Raw genomic sequence first — 10,007 nt, 5'->3', positions numbered from 1 at the left:
CCTGACCGAAACACACAAAACTCCTCAAGGGGACATAAAAACAAGTCCAGACGAACGGAGGAATCCCACAACAGGGCACAGTGTGGAAGGTACGTGGAATCAAGGCATTTCCATGCTATAAAGGGGTGAAACAGCTCTCACTAAATCGCGGGCTGAACAACCACCCCACCCCCACTCTTCCCTCTCCAGGTTGATTTCACTGAGAGTAATGTTTAAATATTACCTCTTAATGCTCTCTTCCTCTCCTTCTTATAATATTATTTGTCCCCTCTCCTTCCCATGCCCTCTTTGTGTGTAATATCATATCCTATTTTTCTTATTCACTCAAGTTTCTCTTGGTGTCCCCTACTATTTACTCCCCCCTCTCCCACCCCTCCATGTCATCTTAGACCATTTAGTATTCCACCCTCTCCCTGTGAATTATTCTTCAGATTACTATAATAGTGAATACTATAATAGTGAATAGAGTTCACTACAGAGAATTATACATAGCATTTCTCTATATAGGAATACTGATAATTAGATCTTACTGAGGCCCTTAAAAAGGCAAATTTAAAAATTATGAGTTTTCTTTCTTTCCCCTCTGTTTCTTATTTACCTTTTCATGTTTCTCTTGATTTTTGTGGTTGGATATCAAACTTTCCATTTAGCCCTGGTCTTTTCTGTGCAAATACTTGGAAATCTTCAATTTTGTTGAATGCCCATACTTTCCCCTGCAAGTATATAGTCAGTTTTGATGGGTAGTTGATCCGTGGTTGCAGGCCCAGCTCTCTTGCCTTTCTGAATATCATATTCCAAGCCTTGCAGTCGCTTTGTGTGGAGGCTGCTGGATCCTATGTGATCCTGATTGGTGCTCCTTGATATTTGAATTGTCTCTTTCTGGCTTCTTGTAAGATTTTTTCTTTTACTTGGAAGGTCTTGAATTTTGCTATTATATTCCTGGGCATTGTCTTTTCTGGGTCGAGTGTCGAGGGTGATCTATGGATCCTTTCAATGTCTATATTGCCCTCTTGTTGTAGGACTTCACAGCAGTTTTGCTGAATAATTTCTTTTAGTATGGAGTCCAAGTTTCTATTAATTTCTGGTTTTTCTGGAAGACCAATGATTCTCAAATTGTCTCTTCTAGAACAGTTTTCTTGGTCTGTCACTTTGTCATTGAGATATTTTATGTTTCCTTCTATTTTATCAGTCTTTTAACTCTGTTTTATTTTTTCTTCTTGTGTTGAGAGATCAGTAGCTTCTAATTGCTCAATTCTAGCTTTTAGGGACTGGTTTTCCTTTGCAATCTGATCATTTCTGGTGTTCAATTTGCTTATCAGTTCATTTGATTTCTGAGTCTCACTTTCCAATTGAAAAATTCTGCCTTTTAAACTGTTATTTTATTGCCTGATTTCCTTTTGAGCTATTTCCCATTTCTCTAACCAAATCTTTTCCAAATTTCTTGTCATCTCAGTTTTGAACTCTTCAAGAGCTTGTGACCAGTTTTCCTTATTTTGGTACGGTCTGGATGCTTGTTTGTTCTCCTCCTCTATTTGCTCAGTTGCCTGGATTTTCTCTTCCACGCTGCACCCTCTTGTGGGGTCCCACTGTTCGTCTGGACTTGTTTTTATGTCTCCTTTTGGAGTCCTGTATGTTTTGGTTAGGAAAGGTTAAGAGCTGCTTTTTACTCTGACGCCATCTTTACCCGGAACTGGAATCATTCTTTGGTTTTCTTTTTAAATCAAATTAACAAGTGATTTATCAGTTTTATTTTTCTCTTAGACCTAACTCCTTGTCTTATTTATTATTTCATTGGTATTCTAACATCATTAATCTTTTCTCTGATTTTCAGCTTTACCAAGTTGGTGCTTAATTTTAAAATTAGTTCTTTACTTCTTTTTTAAAGTTGTATGCACAATACATTGATCTACCCTTTCTGTATTTAATTGGTGTAAGTATTTTGCAATATAGTTTCCCCCAAGTACTACTTTGACTTCAATCTGATAAATTTTGTCATGTTTCTAAATCATTGCCATTCTCTTTAATTAAATAAATAAATATTCTTTATGATAAGTTTTTTTCAATTTTCTAATGAAATTTTAATCTTTCTTCAGTCCTTTATTGCATGTGGTTTTAGTGTATTAGTGTCTCAAAGGAATGCATTTAATATTACAGTCTTTCTGCATTGCTTGTGATTCTTTTACAGTAAGTTTTTTATAGTTGCCATTTAGAAATTGTAATCTGATGGATAGTCTAACAGAAGACATAGGGAAAGAGATCTCTGGTAGAAGGAAAAGCAAGAGAAAGGGTTCTTTTGAAAAACTAGAGAAAAAAGAGCATTAAAGTTGAGATCAGCAGTGAATATAAAAATATACTACAATGTAATGTAATGTAACAAAATGTAATTTAAAATAATATCACATGACAATATTACATATCAAATATCTGATATATAATATACATGTCTTAAGAAAAAATATCAGATTCCTTTTTAAAGAATGTATAAGAAGATTTTAGATGAAATGGTGCTTGGAAGAATTGAAGTGTAAAAGATCAAATCATGCAAAAGAGACTTTTAGAGAGTCTATATAGCATAATATATCTTGCTTTTGGGGAAATGACTAATGTAGCTTTGCCATTGTACATGTATCAGTTTCTTCTGAGTGAGTATTGGTAAGAATGATAGGGGCATAGTATCTACTTCCCCACAATTATATAGTACTTGGCACCAAACTACAATCTTTCATTTGTTGTGAGTAATCAATTTGTGAAGTCACTCAACTCATTTCAAGAGCTGGTTAACCTGAGACATTTCAATTATGCATGTTCTGCACTGGATGACATTGAGTAATGGATAAGTGGAGATATTGATTCAAGAGGACGTTTAACAGCTATTTTTAGTAGTTAATATAAATATATGTATGATGGAAAGGATTGGTAACTCTTAGTCACATTTTTCTAAGAAAGAGAACAAGAATCTGCCTTCCAAATGGAAGCCAATATCCTTCGGTAGCACCATGGGAAAGATATATCTCTGGATTCCATAAAAAAGAGTAGGGGTTTGGAATATTGGGAATGGGCTCGTTCTCAGGTGTTAGAAGGCTTCCATGCCCACTGCTAGGTACTAAGAACATTCTTTTTTTCTTCTGTCTTGGATGATGCCAACAATAAAAGTGATAGTGCAAGATAGCTTCCCTAGTTGGGTCCCACAAATACATTCAACTCAGTGCCACACAAGGCCATCCAATTGGCACTGAAAAGGGCTAGCTTCTATTTTGAGTCCATTTGTAGAATAGAGGTAGTGTGACAGGCTACACTCGGTCTACTATCTGGGAGAATGATAGCTTTTCTGTAATCATTGCCAATGATGCAGGGATTAGGAAAGTTTTCTCTTTGGCTTGGCCCAATATATTTAATATAAGTCCAGAACTGACAATCTATGCCTTGAAGAAGATCTGATTAAGCTATGAATTATTTGACAGGAAAAATAATATCCTGGTATATGCAGACTATATTTAATATTCAGCTTCTACCCATAGCTGTGAAAGGCAGATATTTAAAATATTTTTCTCACTTGTTTAATGGTATAATTCCTAATATTAAGGTCCCATATACATTTAGAATTTATTTGGGGTAAGACTGTAAGCTACTGATCTAAGCCTAATTTTCAATCTTTTTCTGCTTAACACATTTTTTAAAAAAAATTTCATTCTTAAGTAATATATGTGTTCAGGTTTATCAAACATAGGATATGAAGTCTCATTAGTGCTGGCTCTCCCATGCATAGTCTTCTCTATTGATTTGTTTCTCTATTTTTTAACCAGTCCTTTATGTTTTGATGACTGCTTCTTAATAGTACTGTTTGACTTCTGGAGACATAATTGATATCCTGTACTCTTTTTTAATCATTTTCTTTGATATTTTAGGCTTTTCCCCATGTGAGTTTTGTTGTTATTTTAATGAGTTCTGTAATGTATCCTTTTGATTGTGTCATTGCTATAGGATTCCATTTGTAAGTTAACTCTGGAAATATTTTCATTTTTATGATATTGGCTTGACCCAGCCATGAGCACCAAATAACTTTCGATTTATTAAAATGCATCTCCATTTTTAAGGGAAACCTTATAAATGAATTCATATAGATATCTTGTGGCCTCTGGCATACTGAACTCCAAATATTTATGCATCTTTTCATGATTCTGAATTTCATGGTGGCTACCAGCTCTAAATCATACCCTACTCTATCCCTTACATCTTTCATTCATGTGACCTCTTTCCACAAAGAATGTAAGCTCAATGATGTCAGAGTATTCATTTCTTGAATGCTTATATTTTAAAATTCAGTCATTAGTCCCTTACTTAACTTACTTAGATAGAATTGTGTAAGTGCTCACTCTCTGTCTCTCGCTATTCTCTGACCGTGTCTCTCTTCCTCCCTCCCTATATGTGTGACTGTCTGCCTGTCTATTAACTAATGATAGCTATGAAGGTAGAGTCATGTGTTATAAAGTCTCCATTTAAGCTGGGTACTCATTTGTCAACTGGATGCATTCCTTTGTGACTCCTCTGACTTCTCCAGCAGAGGACTTAATCATATGCCTCCTCCTCTTCAGCTTCCACTTTTTTCTGTCTTCCTTCATTACATTGTGAGATCCCTGAGGCAGGGAATGTTTTTCTATTCTTTCTTTCCTTTTTATCATTGTCTCAAACACAAAGCATAGAATCTGGCAGATAGTTGGCACTTAATAAATGTTTGTTGATGTGATTTACCTTAATGATCTGCACTGTCTTAGGCCTCAAAACTAATTAGTTTCCAAATCTTGTTACTACTACCACTAAAATATATGTCATTCACTTCATTTTCTTAGCTTCTCTTCATTCTGGTCTTTCTCTACCATGTCTCAACTCTTCAGCCTGAAGTTGCACTCTGGCTCTTGAATTCACACCTTAAAAGTACCTCCACCTCTGGGGCCTCTCCTTCTGATTAGATATCTCTTTCCAGGCCCAATTCAACCATTTATTATTCCTCTCCAGGCTATACTCCAGATTTTTTTATCAGTGCCCCTCCCCACCCCCAACCACTCCAAAATGCTTTTCAAATTTTTTGCTGATTTTTCCCAAAACAAAGTAAGTACTTAGAGGGTAGGGACTATCTTTCTTTCTTCTTGTATTCATATCCCCAGTGCTATGCAACCTATAACACATTAAATAGCTAATCAATGCTTATTAACTCTGTGAGCCATTTGATCTCACCTTCTCTCACCAAGATTTCTGCTCAGTGTCTCTCATCTGTGATACATCTTCCACTCAGTGTTACAGAGTTTCCCCACACCTCATGGCTGCTTCTGTCAATCCTCTGTTTGACATGGGCTTTCCAAATTCCCTGCTCCTTTCTGCCCTTGTCACTCCTAACCCAAGAACATGTGATAGATCTTGTAGGCCCTGAGATTAGTCTTAGTTTGAAATGGATATGGAGATGCACCTCAGGTTACACCTTGATCTCATCAGGTTGTATCTCAGACATCCATCTGTCCTCTGAAGCAGGAGGGCCACCTCCTATGTCTTCAGGCAGACCAAATCACCCACCCAATGCCTCAGTGGTTACCACACTAGTCACACCATCACTGTTGTAAAGAATATAAAACCCTGAACTGAAGCATTTGGGAACACTGTTCCATTCACATTGTAACTGGGGGAGACAGCTTTTCCATTCATGCTGAAACCTCCCCCAAGGAACAGCTCCCCATCGTAAAGTTGAAAAGACTTTGTACTCCTTTTAAAACTACATTACCCAGAGCCAGCTTTTTGTTGGGACCCTCCCGAGGCTTGCTCCATCTGTGAGACAAGGACCCCGGAACCACGTTGATGGGGAAAATGAGTCTCTGGGGAGTTAACTGACTTGACTATGATCACACCAGGATACGGTGAAGGCTGACCCAAGAGATGTAACCACATGAGACTATATAACGTGCACCGGATGTATCAATTGACTAATTAGAAGTATCCAGCTTTTTCAAAGTTGTGATCTGACCTGTAAAAGGGAAGTAAGGTCACTAGAGCAATTTCTTTTTTTGAATGGTTTGATGGCTTTCTTCTCTGTTGTTCCAAAACCAAAGTAGTTGTTCTTTACCAACACAAAAAAGAATTGTGGATGCTGCTGCCTTTGGAATGCCATTTTCAGTTCACTAATATGTGAAGGAAACCTGATGAATATCAATCACAAAGACTCAGAAAGTATCACTGATGTTTGCTCCAATGAGGATCTCCTCCAATGAGGAAGTTGAATTGGTGAGCCTGCTAGAAGAACAGCTTCCTTAATACAAGCTCCAAGCGGATTTCCTCTTCTTATATGAGAATCAAGACTGGACTCAGTCTCCCCGTCAGAATCAGCATGACTCTGATGCCATTTCTCCAGTCCTTGCTGAAGAGACTTTCTGTTATATGATTCTAGGCACAGACAGAGTGGAGCAGATGACCAAAACTTACAATGACATTGACAGGGTCACACATCTTCTGGCTGAGAAAGATCGGGACCTAGAGCTAGCAGCTCGCATTGGACAAGCTCTCTTGAAGAGGAACCATATTCTGCCTGAACAGAATGAAGCACTTGAAGAGCAGTTGGGACAAGCCTTTGATCAAGTTAATCAGCTGCAGCATGAGTTGTCTAAGAAAGATGAATTACTTCGATTTGTCTCCATTGCTTCTGAAGAGAGTGAAACTGATCCCAGCTGTTCTACCCCATTTAAATTTAATGAATCTTTCAGCCTGTCTCAAGGTCTCTTGCAGCTGGACATGCTACAAGAAAAACTCAAGGAACTGGAGGAAGAGAATTTGGCTCTCTGATGGAAGGCTTGTGACATAAAGACTGAAACAATTACTTATGAAGAGAAGGAGCAGCAACTTGTCAATGACTGTGTTAAAGAACTCCGTGAAACCAATGCTTAGATATCCAGGATGACAGAGGAGTTATCAGGAAGAATGACGAACTGATTCGATACCAGGAAGAGATCTCCTCCCTTCTGTCTCAGATCGTTGACCTTCAGCCCAAACTGAAAGAACATGTAATTGAAAAAGAGGAACTGAGGCTTCACCTACAAGCTTCCAAAGATGCCCAAAGACAGGTGACAATGGAGCTACATGAATTACAGGATCGGAATGCAGAGTGTCTGGGAATGCTACACGAATCTCTAGAAGAAGTAAAGGAACTTTGGAGTAGATCCAGCCCTGCAGCACACGTATATGGCCCCAACAGTGTGGAGCATTTTCTGCGGAATCTCTAGCAGCTGAAATTGAGGGAACCATGCGCAAAGAACTAAGTTTAGATGAGGAGTCTTCTCTCTGCAAACAAAAAGTGCAACAGAAGCGGGTATTTGACACAGTCAAGGTAGCTAATGATGCGCGCTGCCGTTCTGCCTCGTTTCCTGCCCTGCTTCCGATTTCAGGCTCCAATCTCTCAAGCGTCATCATGACTGCGATGCCTTTCCAGTCAGATCTGCAGCATATGGAAAGCAGTACACACCTGAACCTGAGGAGCAGTGAGGATGACACATCTAAGGACTCCCTAAAGATGGAGCTGCCAGGAACCCCTGGAGTCAGTGACTTAACTACAGCTTTGCACCGCCTCTTGCTACGCCAGCACAACTACTTAAGTGAGAAACAATTCTTTGCTGAGGAATGAGAACGCAAGATGCATGTGTTGGCTGATGAGAAAGAACAGGTCAGTGGCTACAGCACCCCCACAGGGATCTTTGCCTCTCTTTGCACTAACCAATCTGAGGTCACAGATCTCAGTACCAGTAACAGTTGCATTCGAGCTTTTATGCCAGAAAAGCTTCAGATTGTCAAACCCCTCGAAGGATCTCAAACTCTACATCATTGGCAGCAACTAGCACAACCAAACCTGGGGACCATTCTTGACCCACGTCCAGGTGTCATTACAAAAGGCTTTACTTTATTGCCAGAAGATGTTATTTATCACCTTTTTGATTTAGAAGAAGAACAAGATGGGGGCATAACATTTCAGGTGCAGCAGCCTTTTCAGGAGGAAGGGAAACCTTCAATATCTAAGCCAGTGCCCAGTATCTTCCTACCACCTATTTCTTCCGTAAGTGTGCCACTTACAGCCTGAAATCCAGGAAAATGTCTGTCTTACACAAATTCCGCTTTTACCTTTACCACCTGTAGGATATTGCACCCTTCTGATATCACCCAGGTTACCCCAAGCGCCAAGTTCCCATCATTATCCTGCAGAAGCACCAGTAGCAGTACACCTAGTACCGCAATGAATTCCCCCGCCCTGTCCTACAGGCTCAGCATCGGGGAATCCGTCACCAGTCGACTAGACTCCACAACCACCTGCAGCAGTACCATGAATCTGGCCAAACTTCTGCAAGAACGAGGCATCTCTGCTAAAGTATACCACAGCCCCATTTCAGAGAACCCTCTCATCCTACCACTCACTAAAGTCCCAGCCATTCGCTCCACCCCACCAAATTCTCCATCCCGTTCACCTTGTCCATCTCCTTTGCCTTTTGAATCCCGGGCACAAATCTCTGAAAACTTTCTTGCCTCTCGACCAGCTGAAACATTCCTACAGGAGATGTATGGCTTGAGGCCTTCAAAAGACCCCTCCAGATTTTGGCCAATTGAAGATGAACCTAGTGGACAGACTAAAGAGACTTGGAATAGCCAGGGTCATCAAGACCCCTGAGATGAAGGAAAATTGAAAAATCCATGGGACAGAAATTGGTCTGTGAAGACCAGACTCTGCTGCCTTTTTAAATGCAAGTAGCAATTTATTGGGTGGCCTCAGGAGGAACCAGAGTCTTCCAGTCATGATGGGTAGCTTTGGAGCCCCAGTTTGCACATCTTCCCCCAAAATGGCTATCTTGAAGGAAGACTGAATTTGCATATGAAGGATAAATTTGTAATGATCAAAGTAGTCTAATCAGAAGGAAAAAGAAAGTTGTAGAAGGATTGTGGATGTGAAAATGGAAAAAGGTCAGGATAATGAAGATGGGCATGGTGAAAAGACCTAGGGTTTGAGTAATTATAATTGAGAAATATGTAAGCAAGAAGGATGGATACAGGAATTAGAAAGGAAGAAATAGAAAGCATGCGTGGAGCCTCAGAATTTCTTGACTTGAACCAAAAAAAAGAGGTAAAGCAAAATAAAATAGATTTTTTAATAGTAGACTATATCTGAAATACACTCTGGACTTGTATTCTCATCCCTTTTTCAATCACAAGTTGAGAGAAGTCAATTTATAGAGGCAGAGAATGAGAAAACTTCCATTGTCATTTGAAAATTCATCTTTTTTTCCAGGCTGGTGTCTAAACTAGGGATTAAAGTGACAAGTCCAGGTTTTTACTTAGCATCAATGAGGAATTTTATACATTCTTCCTATATGATACTTAGCTATAAGCATGTCTGTCACCTGTTTTTTTTTCACCATCAAAACAAAAAGCTAGGAATTTTACTTGTTCATCAGATCAGAGGAAGCCCATGTTTCTTTCTGCCTCATGTCCACAAGCAAATAGGAGAGTTATACTGAGCACAAGCACTCTTCAAATTCTTTTTGTATTTGCAGCCACCTTTACAGTTTTTAAAAATTTTGTATTTTTGTACTATGCAGAAAAACAATGCCTTTCTTCCTTATTTTCTTTTTTCCATTTAAGCTTAGTAAATGAGCCAATGAAATGTATTACCTGAATTTCCTTTTGGAGGAGTGCAATGATCAAGACATATAAACATAATTAGTGTCTCACAGGTCTTTTTGGAGGCTGGGAAGAGTATAAAGAAAAAGTGCAATCCATAGGAATCGGGAGATGTTTTTTGTTTTTTAATAAAAGGTTGTTGCAACTGTGGAAAGGAATCTTTCCACAGTTGGCTATACATGTTTTAATGAAAGAATACTTGCATTTGCACAAAGAAATTCTCAGGCACATTGAGTTATTAGGAACTGAAAAAATAACCAGAGACACCAACACTCGAAGACAACTTTGGGGTTGAATTTTGATTTTATTTA

At 38.9% G+C, this 10,007-nt stretch overlaps 1 pseudogene; it reads left to right on the top strand.

Moving 5' to 3' along the window:
• LOC123253814 overlaps nucleotides 1-8,940 on the top strand; it is a 54,610-nt pseudogene extending 45,670 nt beyond the window's left edge.
• The last annotated feature ends 1,067 nt before the right edge of the window (nucleotides 8,941-10,007 follow it).

This window comes from Gracilinanus agilis, chromosome X (assembly GCF_016433145.1).
Source record: "Gracilinanus agilis isolate LMUSP501 chromosome X, AgileGrace, whole genome shotgun sequence".
Taxonomy (NCBI): Eukaryota; Metazoa; Chordata; class Mammalia; order Didelphimorphia; family Didelphidae; genus Gracilinanus; species Gracilinanus agilis.
Note: the sequence above shows the minus strand (reverse complement) of the source record. Positions and strands in the feature narration are given on the sequence as shown.